Genomic DNA, 17,358 nt, shown 5'->3' with positions numbered 1-17,358 from the left:
CAAACTGCTGGTATACAGAAGCCACAAAATGAGGTGGTAAAAATAAGTACAGTTATACTTCCAATGAAAATGTATGCAATTATATTTACCTTACCTATTAAAAGACAGAAACTAGCAAATTAGATTTTTTAAAAAAATGCAGCTACAGATGTAAAAGAATGTATGGCAAAATTTAAAATAAAATAACAGAACAAGCTATGACTAAGAAAATGCTAATGAAATGAAAGTTGTTATAAAAATGTTAACACCAGACAAATAGAGTTTAAGGTAAAACAAAATAACACAATTATACATTATCATGGGTTAGAAGACACACTACATAATGATAAAAGCAGTACACCAAGTACATACAATAATCATCAACTTGTAAACCTTTGAAAACATAGCCTCAAATATATAAAGAAGTAAACTGTTAAAATTGCAAAGAATAATTTCCAAGATAACTAATGGAGGATTTCAATATACATCTTTCATGATCCAAAACCAAGCAAAGAAAAACATTTAGTAAGTAAGAGTCTTGATCAGTAAAATGCACAGGCTGGAAGGTGTGTGTGTACAGACACACACACATATCCAAGTTCCTATAAACAAAGAATACAGATTATTGAGTACACATGTACACAAAACTTTTAAACACAACTACACAAAAACTTTCCATATATAAATGATAGGCATTTTTGTATTCATAGATGTTGAAGATCACTATCATTCAGATAGTGTAAGCACTGGCTCTTTGACATCTGCGTAATTTAATTAAGAGATCAACAATATTCAGTTCTTCTCTGTGTTATTAGGAAAAACTTGTCCTCTACCATCTTAGGTCTCGTGGTTAGGGGCCTGAAAATTAATTGACAACAGACGTATTAACAGGAGAAAAGTCCATATTCGTGCATGCAGGGGTACTCTATAGGGAGTAGCACACCGAACAGCTAGGGGTAAGTGTTTATGTTCCAGCTTAATAAGAGTGGTGAGGGAGCTTAAGGCTTCAAAGGATGGAAAGTTCTGATGATGTTTGCTTACACAGTTTTTTTGGAATGTCCTGTTGCCCAAGGCCAGTTGCACCCATGACTGGAGACCTCTCTAGAGTAGAAGGGGTGGGGTTTGTGGCAGATGACTCTTATAAATCCCTGCTTTGGTCAGAGAGGGAAAGTTCACATAAGATTTCTTTTTGCATCTCTAGCTCAGATGTTTTCACTTTGATATACTCTTCATACCATTCCTGTGGGTTGTTGGTTGCTTCATTTCCCCTATGTGAAATTTCTTGGAAAGAAGCTGTGTTGATTGCTCTGGAGAGAAGACTCAGGTTAGAAGTTGTGAGGTAAAAGATCTGCAAAAGGAGAGAAGAACATAGATTAGAATGAGGAAAAAAAGAAAATAAAAAATTAATGTTTGGAGCAGACTATAACCCTAGTTTCTGAGTCTACAGTGCAGCTAGTCGAGATGATTTTAAACACTAGGTGTGAAGTATTTTTAGACGGTGGAGTGAGGCATGTTGGTGGCAATCTGACGGATTTGCTGGTTTGAAGTTTGAATGTCTTTGGTGATGGCATACATATCAGTGTCACAGTCATGGTTATTTTCGGGAGCAGAGCACGGAGGAACGAAGTGTTGTGGTGAACTTCCTGAGCAGTCCATACAGCAGCTGCTCCAGGCATAAAAGTTGCCCGTTACAGTGTCTGTGGTGGTGGTGAGTCCTTTGAAATTTATGTCAAGTCATTCGGCTTCAGCCCTCAGGACTCCTTTAGATCCTTGGGGGAAAGGGCAGCTACAAGACAACCTAGAGTTGTCTGGGTTAGTCGGGTTTTAGTTCTCAGTGATGTGCAGTGAGGAGAATGGAAGAAAGAGTAGAAATGTTAATTTAGAGGAGTGTAGCCAGATATTGAAGGGAACTAGAAGAATGGAGAATTTGGTAAGGACTGACAAAATGTGTAAGATGACAGGATCCAGTCCAGCTTACAGGTAGATAGTAAAACCTCAAAGACAATGAACGGGACTAGAGTCTGATAACCCATAAGTGTGGGTTGTAGTTTTCCCTTTAAACAAAATTTTTCTCTATAATAATCCCATTTTAATAAAAAATAAAGTAAGATTAGTCTTGCTTACAAAACAAGACTGGTCTCACTATATTTGGCCTGATTATTTATATAAGTATTACAAGAAGGGTAGTTGAACACATAGGCCTTTTTAAAAATTTGCTGTGCTGGAACTTTTATAAGGAATCTCAGGTTGGACTTTAATAGACTTTCAAGGCTAGAAAGCCAAGCCAAAAACTTGTCACTTGCACTTGCAGTATAGATTTGAACAAAATCCTCCATTTTCGAGGTCCCCAGAATGTCCTGATTCCTAGACCTTCAAAGAAGTTAGCTTTCCTATTGACCTGTAAGGCTGGGAAGCCTATAAGCCAGGTACCAGGACAGGTTTCTCAAGAGGGCTTTGTAAGCATTGGCTCCATAAAGTCAACCTTAGTTCCTTCAAACTCTCTGATCATATATGATTCTATGCATCATTTTTAAATATGACATTCCAATCAAAGCCTTGGTAGTATAAGCAATGTTTCCAATTATGTCCTGTTACAAAGAGGATGGATTCTTATTTGATTTATGCAAATAGCTATATTTCCATGAAAGTAAGGATATCTAACAAGAGTTTCCAAATTCTGGAGGGATCAGGCAGGGAGAAGAAGATAAATGTTTAAATGTTTAATTTCTGTTTACAAAAGTATAATTTGCAAAATTGTTGTAAGTTATAGGTAGCTTAAGAGAAAAGGTTCTTTAAATCTAGCAGCAATATTCCAAACAAAAGCCATAATCATCCTTTATCTGTTTATTCAGTCCCGTGTAATTAATTCCTGTTCTGCTTGATGTTGGATTAGGAGTTTCGTGAACCTGTCAGCTTCTCCACTAGAGTTCTGGAAATCTGACTTAGTCTGGTGGTATGATCTCAAAGTTATTTAAGCAATGCCATTCAAAGCCTGTACCCTAGAGTACCTGACATAGTGCTTTTTCATGGATCTTCAAGAAACTTCCTTTTTGTTGACGATAAGCACTCTCACCAGTAACTGATTGCAAGAGCTTTCAGGAAAGCATAAGAATAAAACAATATCTGTGGCTGACAAAAGACTGAAAATAGCTGTGGTTAAAGATCTAATGAGAGTTCATCATAGAAGTAATGCAACTGACAAAGAAATTTGGTTGTTTCTGTGACATATAATATTTTAAAATAAAGCCTGGAGATACGACTGATGACATTTACTGTTGTTTTCTAATATCAGGCAAAATAGTACCAGGACATATCACGGACAGTGAGGGCATTGACAGATGTCTAGGAATTTCATACAATTTCTGAATACTTATATTAATAATATTTACCTGTACAAAAAAAATAATCTAGGGAAGGTTAAGCATCTCTTCTTATTTGACAATACTTTCATGCAATTCAACATACCTAATTAATTTTTAAGATTTCTCTTTTTACAAAGTGGAAGAACAAATCCTTTGAGATTTTCCAGGAGCCCTCTGGGAAATTTCGAAGTCAGTTTAAGATCAAGATTTTATTTAGGATTTGACTTTGAGAAGGTGAAATATCAAAGTTGTCAACATGTCAAAAAGTTTGAACCCTTGATTAAATAGGATCACAGGTCACTGTGAAACAATCCTTAGTTATCTGTTCGACAAAGTGATAATGAAAGATTGCAAAAATGATTATAGGACGTGAGATGATTAAAAAACAACTTGGCTCTTTCAGTCGTGAGAAGCCTCAATGCGCTTAAGTAGTGAAGAACATGATGAAGACGATGCAGGGAATTATTCTGATAAGAAAGTATCTTTGTTTTCTAGGCGTATTACTTAAAGGGTAAAGAAAAACCTTTTTTAATCCCTTATTAAGAGAGACCCATAGCCCAAGAAAACTTTGTTGTTTATTAATAGAGAGAGAAAACCAAACTCTGCTGTTTCATTCAGGTACTGTCAACAATAAAGCTCATTTAAAAGAAACCTTATAAACAAATCCATCCAACCTTAGCCAGCTTGGACCATGCAGCATGAAATTCCTTTTCTACAAACCTTCTACAACTTTTTGTATCCGTTCAGGTTTGATCCTATTCTTTTCTTCTTTCTCATTGTGAAACAACCAGTCATTTTACTTTAGGACAAAATTACTCTCTTTTTTCCTTTAGCAATAACACAGTCTACATTCCTTGCATACTTTTCACATAAGGTTGTTTCCCTTTATCCTTGTTATTTCTGGTATTTTCATCCACAGTTTTTATTACAGTTTATTTTTATTGCTATTAACTGTTATGGACCCCTCTCAGATTCGTATGTTGAAGCCCTAACCCTCAATGTGAATATATTTGGCGATAGGGCTTTGAGGAGGTTGTTCAGGTTAAATGAGCTGCTAAGGGTGAGGCCCTAATCTGATAGAACTAGTGTCCTTATGAGAAGAGGAAGAGATACTAGAGACTTCTCTCTCTGTGTGTGCACACAGAGGAAAGGCTATGTGAGCACATTGCGGGAAGGCAGCTGTCTGTAAGCCAGGAAGAGAGTTCTCATCAGAAACTAACCTTGCTGGCACCTTGATCTTGGACTTCCAGCCTCCAGAACCATGAGAAAATAACTGTCTGTTGTTTAAGCTACCCAGTCTGTTGTATCTTGTTATGACAGCGTGAGCTGACAAATACGGAAGACTTTATTTTACAGAGAAAACTAGGAAGGAGATAATTGTGAATTTTCGCTCTTATATCAGCATTTTGTAGCAGATTAGCAAAACTTATGAATATACCATCTCACGATTTAAAGATATATGCTTCTTGATAGTACAGTTTCTCAATGTGGCAGTGACAAACAGAACACATGGCTATCCTTGGGAGATACAAAGCAAGAGTCACAGTACCCCAAGGACTAGACTAGTTCTAACCAAAAAGTTTTCACCTGTAAATCTAAATTTTGGAAAATTTCTTTTTGAAAAAATAAGAAGCTCTTACTACCTTTGCTCAACCAGACCCCAAGCAGAGATCTGGGAGTCTGGTAAGAAAGCTTATGATTCCAGGTAGGTGATGCTGAAATGGGAAGTCTCAGCACTACAGAGGCAATGGGGAAGGAGATGACAGCGATCCTTATGGGCTGAGACCCTACAGCGTGTAGACTTAGACGACCGCCCTGAGAGTTTGCCATGGGTAGCAGAAACTTTACTTGTGTACCTCATGTCTCAGGTCCCCAAGCTAATGATTGGCTATCTCTGAACACAGACCTGACAATCTCTGCCCCATGGCAGGCAGAAAACCAGAGCCAAGCTCTCAGAATACAGAATTGAGACAGAAGGAGAAACTCATCTGGTTTTATTGGTGACCCACAGCAAGTTTGTCCAGGCGGTCACCAATCTGTGGAGAACTGCAAACTCACCAGTTTGTGAGGCTGGCTTGAACAACAGGCTTATGGGACCTATGCCTGCGTTCTATCTTATGATTCTCCTTCTTATGATAAACAACACTTAGACAGCGCAACACAAAACAGTAGCAGAAAAGAAAGCTTACTTTTGCCAGTTTGGTCAGAGATCACAAGAGCCCAGCTGCAGTGGACAAGAGTGAATGAGGACGTCTGACTATCTCATCCTCGTTGCCAAAATGATTAGGAGGAAAATCTTTTCTTTGGTCAACTTAGATTCAAGTGTTTGGGGGCCTATGAATTAATTGACAACAGAGAGATTTATAGGAGAAAATTTTATTACTTATGCATGCAGGACACCTGTAGAATAACCAAGTGACTGACTGACTTAGCCACATGGACGTGGCAGTTGGACGTGGCAGTCAAGAATGACACAGCTTTACCAAAACATTCCCTAGCATGAGTTCACCAAAATGAAAACTCATCTCAACCAAAACTGTGTTCCTTGCTAACTACGGTTCAGTAATAGAATGTGTGAAGTTCTAAAGTCACATTAACATTTCTTACGGTGTTAAAGAAATTGCTTGGTGGCACTCTGGATTACAGATAGTTTTCTAGAAATTTAGGTCTAATACAATTTCCTTGTGATGCATGAAATTTGTGTTTACCTTTCCATGTTCGCCGGGGCTGCTGGCTTTGGGTCTCTCCGAAGGTACACATTTCCCTTGAGGTCTTCCTTCTTTATAGGAATCGGGAAGACCCCCGAGGGAGGCATGGGGATTCCTAGGACTTGGGGCCCAGGCTGGATTGGGCTGGGCTGTTGTGGTGTCCAGGAGCAGATATAAACTAAGTCATTGTCAGGGAGGGCGGCTACAGTTGGTGTTAGAGAGAGAGTATCACATGTCCACCTCCAGATCCTGGCTGTAGGAAATGAGGTCAGAAATCAGTTCTAAAAACCCTCTGTGGCTTCCAGAGACCTGAGAATAAAACCAAAACTCCTTGGCCTGAAAGGCCCTGTCTGCTCTACCAAGCGTCTCATCATTGGAGCCAATTTGGCCTTCCTTCAGATACTCTGGAGGCCAAGTGTTTTCCCCTCATAAAGCCTCTGCTCATTCTGTTTCTTCCGCCTGAGTGGCATCCCTGAGCTCTTCTATGGCTATCTTCTCTTCACCCTTTCGGGTCACAGTATCACCTCTCAGTGAGGCCTTTGCTAATTAATGAGTCTTAGTAAGCTTCCTCTATTTCAGCCCCCTGATTGCTTCCATCTCAGCACTTCACATTTTGTATTTATTTAAGTATTTTTACAAATGCATTTTCTCTTCTATTTAGGTTATCAATACAAAGTGAATATGCGCTTTCTTTTGTTTGTACCACCTGCAGCTGAAACTGTCATTATAGCACCCATGTCCCCTCTCCTTTACCACTGCACACCTGCCAGGCTTTCAGCTGCCAGCATTTGCATTTCTTTGCCTGAAGACTTACTTGGCTTCTGGAAGCTGACTCTGCATACCTGTGCTTCCACCTGAAATGCTAGAAAGGAAGTAGCCCTCAACCAGTGACCGATAGGAATTAGTGTGTCAATGCCCAGGCTCCCTCCTCCCTTGGGGGCTAGTCATCTAAAGTGTTGGCTGGCTCATAGTGCATCACTTTTTGGCCAACTCTCCTTCCCTGTCTCATTTCACCACTCCCTTACCAGTGTTTTCTGCACCTCCCAAATGAATTACTTATGCTGAAATCCTAGTGTCGGGGGATGCTTCTGGCACATGTAGGTGACAGTAAGTATTTGTCAAATGGTTGAATGAGTGGGTGGATGCCTGGGTGGTTGGGTGGATGGATGGAATAATAGATGAAGAGTAGGTTACAAATGGAGTTCAAGGCTAGATGAGGTGCAAGCTTTCAAACTAAGACTGAAAAAACAAAGGTGTGATGAGCTCATTTTAAGTGGGGTTAGTTGGCTCACAAAAAACAGGGAAGCCCACCTGAAAGTGTAGGTACAGGCAGTTTACAGAGAATCTAATATGGGATGTTTAAAGGCTAAGGTTTCCTTTAGGCCCACTGCCCAATTATTGATGATTGTATGGATGCTTGACTTACGTATAGTTTTTACATTTATTGTTTTCTTAGAGTATTTACCTAAAGCATTAAAATGTGCAGTGCAAACTCATAAATAAAGTTCCACGTGAATTTTATTCAGGTTAGGTGCAGTTAACGATCCACGCAATCCCCTTTCAGAAATATATGTGGAAGTGAGAACTGGGCTGTAGGTGGAATCAGATGGTGAGATTTAGTGAGCGCCACGGAGAGAAGTGATCGCAAAAAAGGGACTGCAGCTGTGGAGGGTGATGTAACTGATTTCAGTGCGGGAAGTACTCTTAGGTGTTTTTATCAGTGTTATTGTTGTGTCCCTGGACAGGTTCACAGAGTTGTTTAGGGGCCTACTAGAACTCCAGAATCAGAAATCATTTCTATTTTCAGCAGATTGTGAGTATGGAGACTAAGCTAGACTGTGAGTTTCCTGATGGCAAGAGAAGAACATCCAAGTCTGACCCCAGTGAGGGCGGTGCTTGGCACACAGGTGACTGAATGCATGAAAAGTGTGAGTGATGGGGCCAACCTGCTCTTATCACTACTGTTGTTTTCAACTGCAGGACAATGGATATGGACTAGTAAATCACCCATCACTGAGTAAAGCATTCCTCAAATCACGAAAGAATTTAATTCTCACACTCCAGGCCCCACACATTTAAAAATTAAAGCTAGTGTGTCTAGAATCCTGTAAATTTGTATAAACTTTCTATAATGAAATATTAATATAATGGTGCTGATTGAAAAATATTTGTGTTTAAACAAGCATTATGTATGAAACATGCCAATGGAACATATTGTTCAGAAATAATTTCCAGGAAAAAATTTAACCTCTTTTGATGAATTGGCCTGCTTTTTCTTCATGCATATTGCTACTTATGCAATTCTGTTTCTTTTTTAATTTTGGCTACCCAAGAGCTCAGAACTTAATTTGCAGCTGAATTTTCCTAAGCACATGAGAACTTACGGCTTTTGGATTTATCTTCTAAATTTCTCCTTGTTTTTAAAATCCGTTCTGAATTTTCTTTTTCCTTGGCCTGAATTTTTTTGTATTGCCTATATTTTACTCTCTTACTTTATGTGTTTATGTAAGTCACCAGAAGCTTTTTGTGGAAAATGGAGGGATAAATGATTTATGTATAAAACATAAAGAATCTATTTTTATTGCATTACTACTCTTTTCTTTTTTCAAGTCGAAATGTTTGTGAAGAACAGCAACTGGCTGTGGTGGGACGTCCACACCCGTGTGGTCAAGCATTCACACACACCATCAAGCTCTGGAAACAGGGCTGCACGGGACCAAGATGGTGTGTGGGTTATGAAAGAAGGTGACAGTCCTTCTGCTATGTCCTTTTGATTACTAAAAATCAAAGCCAAAAGCCTCAACTATGTCTAAAGATTTCATCCAATAAATTTTAGAAAATAATTATTATAGTTGAGTAAACAAGCGTAAGATATGTCCACCAGAAACTTTCAGAATTAGATTTTCCTTCAGACAGGATATGTTACTACTTGACTTTAGGCCTCGTTTATGTGTGAGGTGTTTTGTGTCAGATGCCACTAATTTTACCTCATGACGTGATAGACTATTGAAAACTGGAGATCAGAAGACTGAGAGAAACAAGGAATATTGTGCTGGTTTGCTAAATTTAGCGCCACTTGGATCCGGGGTGTCTACGGTGGAGGACGGCCATCTGACCTGCCCTTGATTCTCTCGTACCACTTTGAAACCTAGAGCTTCTTTAACCTTATTATGGCCTTTGAATTAGGGTTACCTCGGCGGGCTGGGAGAGGAGAGAAAAAGCAAGCACGGTGCTTTCTATGAATCAAGGCTTCCTGTGGACTCTTTTTTCCAAAGTTTTAAAATAATTTTACAAAACATCTAACCTCTTACTACAAAGAGTTGCTAATGGGTTAAGTTTTATGTAAATGAGTCAACTGGGCCTGAATTCAGGATACTTAAAGGTAAAAAAGCATGGCTTTAGATTAATGAATTTATTATTATTATTAGTAGTAGTCTGACTACTCCTATTATTACCAAAGGAAAGTTGGGGACATTTATAAATAACTGGGTTTTCCACTGTATAGAAATAGCAGAATACTGATAATATAGAACTCAATAAAATATTATAAGACTAAATCACTTATAATGATGGATATTTACACATAGCATCGTGTGTGTGTGGGTGTATGTAACTTTCAGATGGATAGTCTTTTTTGGTCTACACTCAGGACCTTTAAATAAAGTTTAAATCAGAAAACTTCTGGCTCTTACTAGCTCTGTGGCCCTAGGCAAAGTTCCTAAATTCCTCTGTGCCTTAGTCTGTAAAGTTAGAAAAATAGTATCATGCATGAGTATTAAGAGGATTAACGAAAACACATTTAACACGTGTGGGACAATGCTTGGTACACAGTAGGGACTCAATATGTTTATTCATTAGAGTACCTGTTTTTGAAAATGGCTTTTCATTTAAATATTCTGTACTCCTCCCCGCCATGAGGTTTAATCTTTGTTGACATTAGACTGAACCAAAGAAAGTCCACTACCATATAGACATTCAGACGTGGGAAAGCAAACAGGAGTTAAGTAGAACATGTTTTACATTTTTATTCTCAAGAGCTTGGTAGTTTTATACATTCCTCTATGTAGCAAATATTTATGACCTTGGGTTTGAAGTTGAGGCAGTGTTCAAAGATGTTCTGCATCTTCGCCAAGCTGCTATCCCTTTCGTTTGTGTATAAGTATGCAAACCTGTACTTATCTTCTGATTGGAGAGATGCACATACAAAATATTAGGTTATGCTTCAATACGGTGAATAATTAAGTGTCATAAAAATGGTATGACCAACAAGTCCAATTTTCGAGAGAAGAGAAAAAGCAAGGTGCACTGGCATGACGGGGAAAGAGAAGTTGGAGGAAGTGGAACTTGAAGTTGGCTTTGGATAATGGAGGGGATTTGGGCTGGTGATATGAGGATAGATATGTGAAGGGGAGAGAATATGTTAATACTTTTAGGATAAAGAATAAATATGGCATTGATTTGATAGAAAAATAATTAGCCAGTTTAAAGATGTTTGCTATTATGGTCTATTAAGAGGTCAGCATGAATTAGTGTTTTCAACCTTTTGTTGATTATTGCCCCCTAAGAAGCCGTTGTCAACTTTTTTTTTAAAGATTGGTACCTGAGTTAACATCTGTTGGCAATCTTCTTGTTTTTTTCCTTCTTCTCCCCGAAGCTCCCCCAGTACGTAGTTGTATATTCTAGTTGCAGGTCCTTCTGGTTTTGCTACGTCAACTTTTTTTTTAAATGTTAGTAATCATCCCCCTTGTCCATGATGTTTTAATGCCATAGATACACTTTATATCTGTTTGTATACTGTGCTCCTTTGTAGGACCACAAACCATGATATTTGCTAAGGTTCTTTTCACCCCTCCCACCCAAGATCCAATTGTTGCCCCCTTCGGGGTGATATCATCGCTGTTGAGGATGCATGCTATAGCAGGATCAATAAATGAAGGACCTTCACTGTCAAGCTGAAAAACATGTACTTTATTATCCTTCAGGATTTCATTATTCTCTCTATAATTTTGTGTTTCGTTCTGATAGCTGAGTGACCCTTAGAATAATTTATACCGAAGGACATGGGGGTGCCTCTTAATCTTCACTGGCCTATATTATATTAAATCTTGGTTGCATATGTAGTGAGGGGTGTGTGTGTGTGCACACACACGTGCATGCGTGCGTATAAATGGCAGGATTTGGGTTGGAGGGAGAATTTTTTAGCAGGTTTAGGATGACAGCTTTACCTTAAGAGGAAGCATTGCTGATCCAGATTCCTTTGATTCTTAGGACGCGTTACTATACCATCTATAGACAGATGTACACCAGAGAGCAGCAGACCGTCTACACGTGCTGCCCTGGTTGGAGCCGGCACAACCGTGAACCTGGCTGCCTACCCTGTAAGTTATAATTCTTCCTGTCTAACTCTCTGTCACTAGAAGTAATGATTTCACTCTGTTTTGGGCTTCAATCATATCATACCTGTCAAGTTTTAGGCATCTTCAGAATCACCACAAATTCAGAGCATCTCTTTGGACTGAAAATTCACTCATGACGTGCAAAAATGAACAAAAAGCCTTTCTGTTAAGTGTTTCTAATGATTGGTCAGAACTCAGGACCCATCGCACTGCTGCTGTATATTCTCTTTATTTAAAAGACAGTTTATTTAAAGCCAGACAGGTTACACCTTGACTTCCATCTCCCTTCTCTGTTTGCCCTTTTCCCATATCATCAAATTTGTAATCCACAGTTGATTCAAAAGTCCGGAGGGAAATCACCGTACTAAATCTAAATGGGATTTCTCAACTTGTGCTTGTCATGATTAATTGCAGAACTCTGGAGGCGGTTTCCTTTTCAAGATGAGGTATGCAGTGCTTTCACAAACCTCTGGCGAGGATATTCCAGACCCTTCAGAGTAGTTTGACAGCACTCAAGCTGCAGAACTAGTGGCATTATATAGTTCATTCATACTAGGAGGAATGGTTCATTCAGTGACTCCTTTACCTATGTGTTTATGGTTATTGCGAAGTCACTTAAAATGCTTCAGTGTGTTGCAGTCAGTGCAGCACAGAGCACAACAATTCATCTTTCCTGCTATCCGGTACCTTAGGGAATGTGTCAGCATCCTGTTTTCCTTTCCCACTGTGCTTTCTGCTCTCGAAATATCTAAGGGAGTTGCCTCAAGCTTCCCATGTCAGGCAGGCTTTGTGCTGAGTGGTGCACCAAGGGTCACTGTATTTGCAGGCGCTGCTGGGCCACTGTGGCCAGCTGGTATAAGCTCAGGGAAAACATCTGCCCACGATGTCATCTCTACTATGTTATAAACTGGAAATTAATGACTGTGAGATGAATTCTTTATATTGTTGTATGACACTTATCACAATCCTTTGCCTCTAGTAAGTATTAGCATTTCTTGCTTGATTTTAAATTGTTTGGGCCACACGATCATCTTATCCATGGAGTTTCTTTAGACTAGCGCTGCTCAAACTTGAATGTGAATATCAGTCACCTAGTATCTTGTTAAAGTGTGGATTCCGATTCAGTAAGTCTGGAGTGAGGCCTGAGATACTGCATTTCCACAAGCTCCTAGGCGATGCGGGTGCTACCACATAGAGTTCTACGAGGCTTTCCACAGTGAGGCCTTAACTTATAATGAAAACGCTTCAACCTTTCTACAGAAGGCTGGTGGGAATTTCTAGATTATATTTACATTAGCAACTTGGTGCTTGCATTGAGGATCTTCTTTCCTTCCTTAAACTCCATTCTCCACCTTCTCCTGTCCACCCTCCCTTGAGCTGTCTCTGCGGTGGGGACTTGTTTCAGTGGAAGGAGCTGCTCAGACAGAGAAGCTCAGCAGTGTTCAGAGGGTTTTCAGGGACCCCGCTGTCAATATGGTGAGTCACCAACAAGACCATTTTATTATGATTTGGAGTTGTCTGTTTTGCTTTTAGGAGCCAGCCAATTTTTGTTTGTCGATTCAGACTAACGGCAGGGTTACGCCTCCGGGGATTGGCGAGCATTAAAAATGAGCCACTAAGCAAAATCCTACAATGGCAGTGTACTCAGCATCTCAAATTATGCTTTGCAGTTTAGTTTTAATTATTCACTATAAGAGTTCAAAGGGTACCAGTAAGTACAAAATAGTCTATTTTGTGAAGGAAATGGCAGCTTAATAAGAAAACCTCATGCTGACCTCAGATGTTAAATCTTTAACGGAGCCATGGTTTGAAATTGCTGGTACCATATTCTTCTGTGATATCACTGTGGCTTGTGAATGAATAAATGGGGATTAACACAAATTCAGTGTGATGTGATATTTATTACTTTCATGCCCTTTATTAAAAAATAAATAAAAAACCCAACACTTGTATGATTCTTAGTTTCAAAACTTGGTAACTGAGTTTTCAAGGTTGAAACTTTATTGACTGTCAATTTTGGACATGTGCATTTAGGATGTTTCTTGTGTAGGAAATTTTCAGAATGGCCAAGGATGTATCCTTTACTGCATCTGCCATGAGATCGTGTGCTTTCAAAAGGATTTGTTTTGACTTGATCATCTGATTCTAGTCTCCAGAGAATGTGAATGCATCTGCATTTATCTTTTCAGAGCAGGAAAAACAAACCAAAACTGATGTTATAGAAGTTAAAGAAATAGGTGTGAAAAGCTAACGAAAATATTGTATGCATTATCTTCTGCTGATATATTTGCTATTTCTTATCTGTTACTTGAATCTTTGTAAGTGACATTGGGAGGTTGCTGAGAGCTCATCACTCATGTCCATTTGTCTTCCGTGCCCTTGGCATAAGGTTAAGGCTCACGTTTTTCATGGGTCACTTCAAAGCTTTTCTTCTTGTAAATTAATCCTGATACTCTTTTTGGAGTTGTTTGTTTCTTTCTTTTTTAAACAAATTTGTGAATTAACATAAAGCTGATTTTTAACCTCAATTTATTCTTTGACCATGGAACACTGATTCTGAAACAGAGGTCTGTGTACACTTTCAGCTCTGGAGTGTATCTTTGACTGTTTCCATTATTTTTAAGAAGCTAACAGAAATTATGCATTGATCTATGATAACAAATTATTTGCCTCTAAATAAATTGTTTCAACTACGTATGCAACACTGGTTTCCTCATCTTGATCAGTAGCTGTGATGGGCAATTACACGTGCCATTGATTCATTAAGAATTTTAAAAAATTAATTAATTGTTACTTTATTAATTCATTTGTTTGGTGGAACAAATCTTGCAAAACATCAAGTCCTGGAGGGAAAGGTAATTAAAGAGACGTATTGTAATGATAATGGCCTAGAAATTACACCTGAATTAATGTATTCATTATTTTCTACCTTAGTTCTTGAATATTTTGATTATTCCAGTCTCTTAACAACTTTTATATACCAAAGTAATTAAAGTGCTTTCTGAAATTCAAGCAGCTAGGTTTTGTATTTTTCAATTCTGGGTTGTTGGAAATTCTGGCTTGTTTAAATCTAGGCAGAATCAGTGTATCTTTTCCATGAGTTCATTTGTACACCAAAAAGTTGTAAGAGAAGCCCAGTGATACAGATACCTTTCAGGAGGCCGCACTGCATTTGCCAGTATTATTGTCCAAGTTTATTTATGTTTAGATTTTGAGAACATTTCTTCTCTCACTGTGGAACTCCTGTTGAATTTAAAAAGAAAAGTTGATGAACCCTGAGGGATGCAGGAGCATCAGGCATCTCCTACATGGTATTGCCTTTCATCCAGCAAAATGAGATATCACGAAGTATGTCAATTTAAGAGGGTTTTATGGAGGAATTTTGAAGACTTCCTAGGAAATCAGATATTTGGGGAAACAAGGGAAAACCCAATTAAGAAGGAATGACATTAGGTGAATCTTGAAAGTGGATTAAAAGGAAAATCAGCAAAGAAATTAGAAAGAACGTAATTAGAAAGAATTACAGATAGAGTTAGAAAATTAGAAAGGATATAGTGGATAGGATATATACGCTATTGAGCAGGTTGATTATAGTCTGGTGGAACTGCCTATAACCCATCTCTTATCCAGTAGCTGGATTTGAGTTCTGAATCATAAGTACATAACCCTTGGTTTGATTGACACTACTCTCTCTCTCTATATATATATCACAATGAAAGTAACTTTAATGTTTTTCAAATTATATAAACAATAATTCAAATGATTAAAAAATTCAAATTAAAAAATTTCAAGTTATAACAAATTAACAGTATATACAATATAAGAAAGTAAAAACGTACAGTCCTATGGCCTGCAGATAACTATGTGGTCACCATTTTATATAGATTTATTCATATTCATACACACAGATGCCATTTTACATAAATGAGATCATATTCTATATACTGTTTGCCATGAATATCCCTCTTTCTTTTCCTGCTTCTCCATTATCTTCCCTCCTCTTTCCCTCAACTTCCTCTCCCCTCCCCAGTAACAAACTGCTTAATACTCTTTCATATCTTTCTCTGTGCTTATGGAATCATATACAAACAGTGCATAACATTCCATGGTATCAATGTATCATAAATTTTCAACCACCCACTTATTGGTGAACATTCATTTGTTTTCAGTTTTTTGGCCCAACGATCAGTCCTGCAATAATATGGTGCTTTTATTTCTGTGATACACATTCCTGGCAATGGGATTGTTGGGGTCAATGATGTGTGTATTTTTAATTTTAATATACTTAAGGATCAAAATATTCATTCAAATTATTTATAAAAAGTTTTGTAATGTAAATATGTTTTGTGATGGTAATGGCTTCACCAGTTTACTCAGTTGGGATGGATTAAAATCTAGATGATGCTAATTATTTACTTATTTTGTGACATGTTAACATAATAAGGAATCACTTAGATCTTCATCCAAAACCAGAGATGTGATGAATTAAAATATCTAGGATCAGAGTTATTGTAAACATGGATTGCTCTAAGTATAGGGTCAAGTTGACTTTATTTGAGACGTATGGGAAAAAAGAAGTCTAGAAAATGAACCAGATGGCCTTTTAAAAACACAGAGAAGAATTTAGTCCTAGAGAGAGAAGGGACATGCTAATAACCGAGAGAAATGCTTGAAGTTAATAATGATTCTAAAATTGCTGACTACTTAAGTCATTTGAAAAATGTGCCTCTAAGAAGGAAAAATGAAGAAAATGAATTTGGACAATTAGGAAGTAATGAAGAGCTTTCTAAAATAGCTATTGATTAAAGGAATCAAAGGGAATATTTTGAAGATTTGAACACACGCAAATCAGGCTAGATAGCTGGTGGTGAAATTTTCTCTCTTTTTAAATTCTATGGATCTAGGCAGAACAACTGGGACCTTCATTAACTGATTAATATCACACACAAAGTCACACCTTTTTCCTCATCACTTATTCTGTCTTCCCTTTCTCTGGTCATAAGTCAAGTGGAAATATAATGTGCCTAATGGTTGGATGCTAAGACTCTGAGATCTTCTTGTCTCTTTTCTTCATATATTCATTCATTCATTCTTTTAGTCAGTCTTCCAGTTAATCAGTAAATATTTATACACTAGGCTGTGTGCAGATACCAAAACAAATACGGTGTCCTTAGTGTGGTGGGAAATAGAGACCAGGAAACCAGTGATTATAGTGTAGCTCAGAAGTGCTATGATGGATGCTGATTCTGTCCTAAAAGAAAACAGGAAAGGGTCTCTCTATGTCATGCCAGGAGATAAAGGAAGATTTCTGAGGTTTGAAAATACAAAGTACAACTTATTCTTCAAGATAAACAGAACGATAATATTTTCCAGAGACATGAAAAGCACAGCAAGTTCAAGGAATAATAATAATACAAGCAGTTTTCTTGGTTGCAATAAGAGATGCACATGGGATATGGTAAAAAACAGTCACTTTGTTTACACCCATGTTCTTTCTGGTCCAGCCAAACCAGTTATTCCAGAACCTTATGCAGAAGTGGCTAACTCATAGGATTCTGTAAGGATTTCGCCTTCCCTAAGTCCAGATCCCTGAGCAGGCAGTCCAGCAGTTGGGGTTTCTTGAGCATACAACAGTACAGCTTAGTACTCTACTCGTGTGTGCCAGAGTCCACAAATGTCTCCATTACTTCAAAGTGTGATGTCGATGCACGTTAAAAATGGAGTGTTGCTGAAATGCTGTCTGGTGACATGGAAAGCCCTCAGAAGTTCTGAGGTTGAGGTTGAGTCTCACCACTGGCCACCTGCATTATCTTGAAGAAGTCATTTTATGTCCCTGAGCTTCAATGTCATCATTTGTAAAGTAATAATAGCTCTAATTTTCCTGAGCACCTTCCATATACCAGGCATTATTCT

The 17,358-nt window shown here is 38.1% G+C and overlaps 1 protein-coding gene across 20 annotated transcripts in view; it reads left to right on the top strand.

Moving 5' to 3' along the window:
- LOC106834680 (EGF-like and EMI domain-containing protein 1) overlaps positions 1 to 17,358 on the top strand; it is a 586,744-nt gene that overhangs the window by 61,067 nt on the left and 508,319 nt on the right. For 17 of the 20 annotated variants that reach the window (XM_070509516.1, XM_070509525.1, XM_070509519.1 and 14 more), the window contains exon 2: positions 11,318 to 11,427. The exons of the other annotated variants lie outside the window; for them this stretch is intronic. The gene's annotated coding sequence lies outside the window, so the exon portion shown is untranslated. The remainder of the gene's footprint in view (positions 1 to 11,317; positions 11,428 to 17,358) is intronic. 20 annotated transcript variants of the gene reach the window in all.

The sequence above is a fragment of the Equus asinus genome, chromosome 5 (assembly GCF_041296235.1).
Source record: "Equus asinus isolate D_3611 breed Donkey chromosome 5, EquAss-T2T_v2, whole genome shotgun sequence".
NCBI classification, from domain to species: domain Eukaryota; kingdom Metazoa; phylum Chordata; class Mammalia; order Perissodactyla; family Equidae; genus Equus; species Equus asinus.
This window is presented reverse-complemented; position numbering and strand designations above follow the sequence as displayed.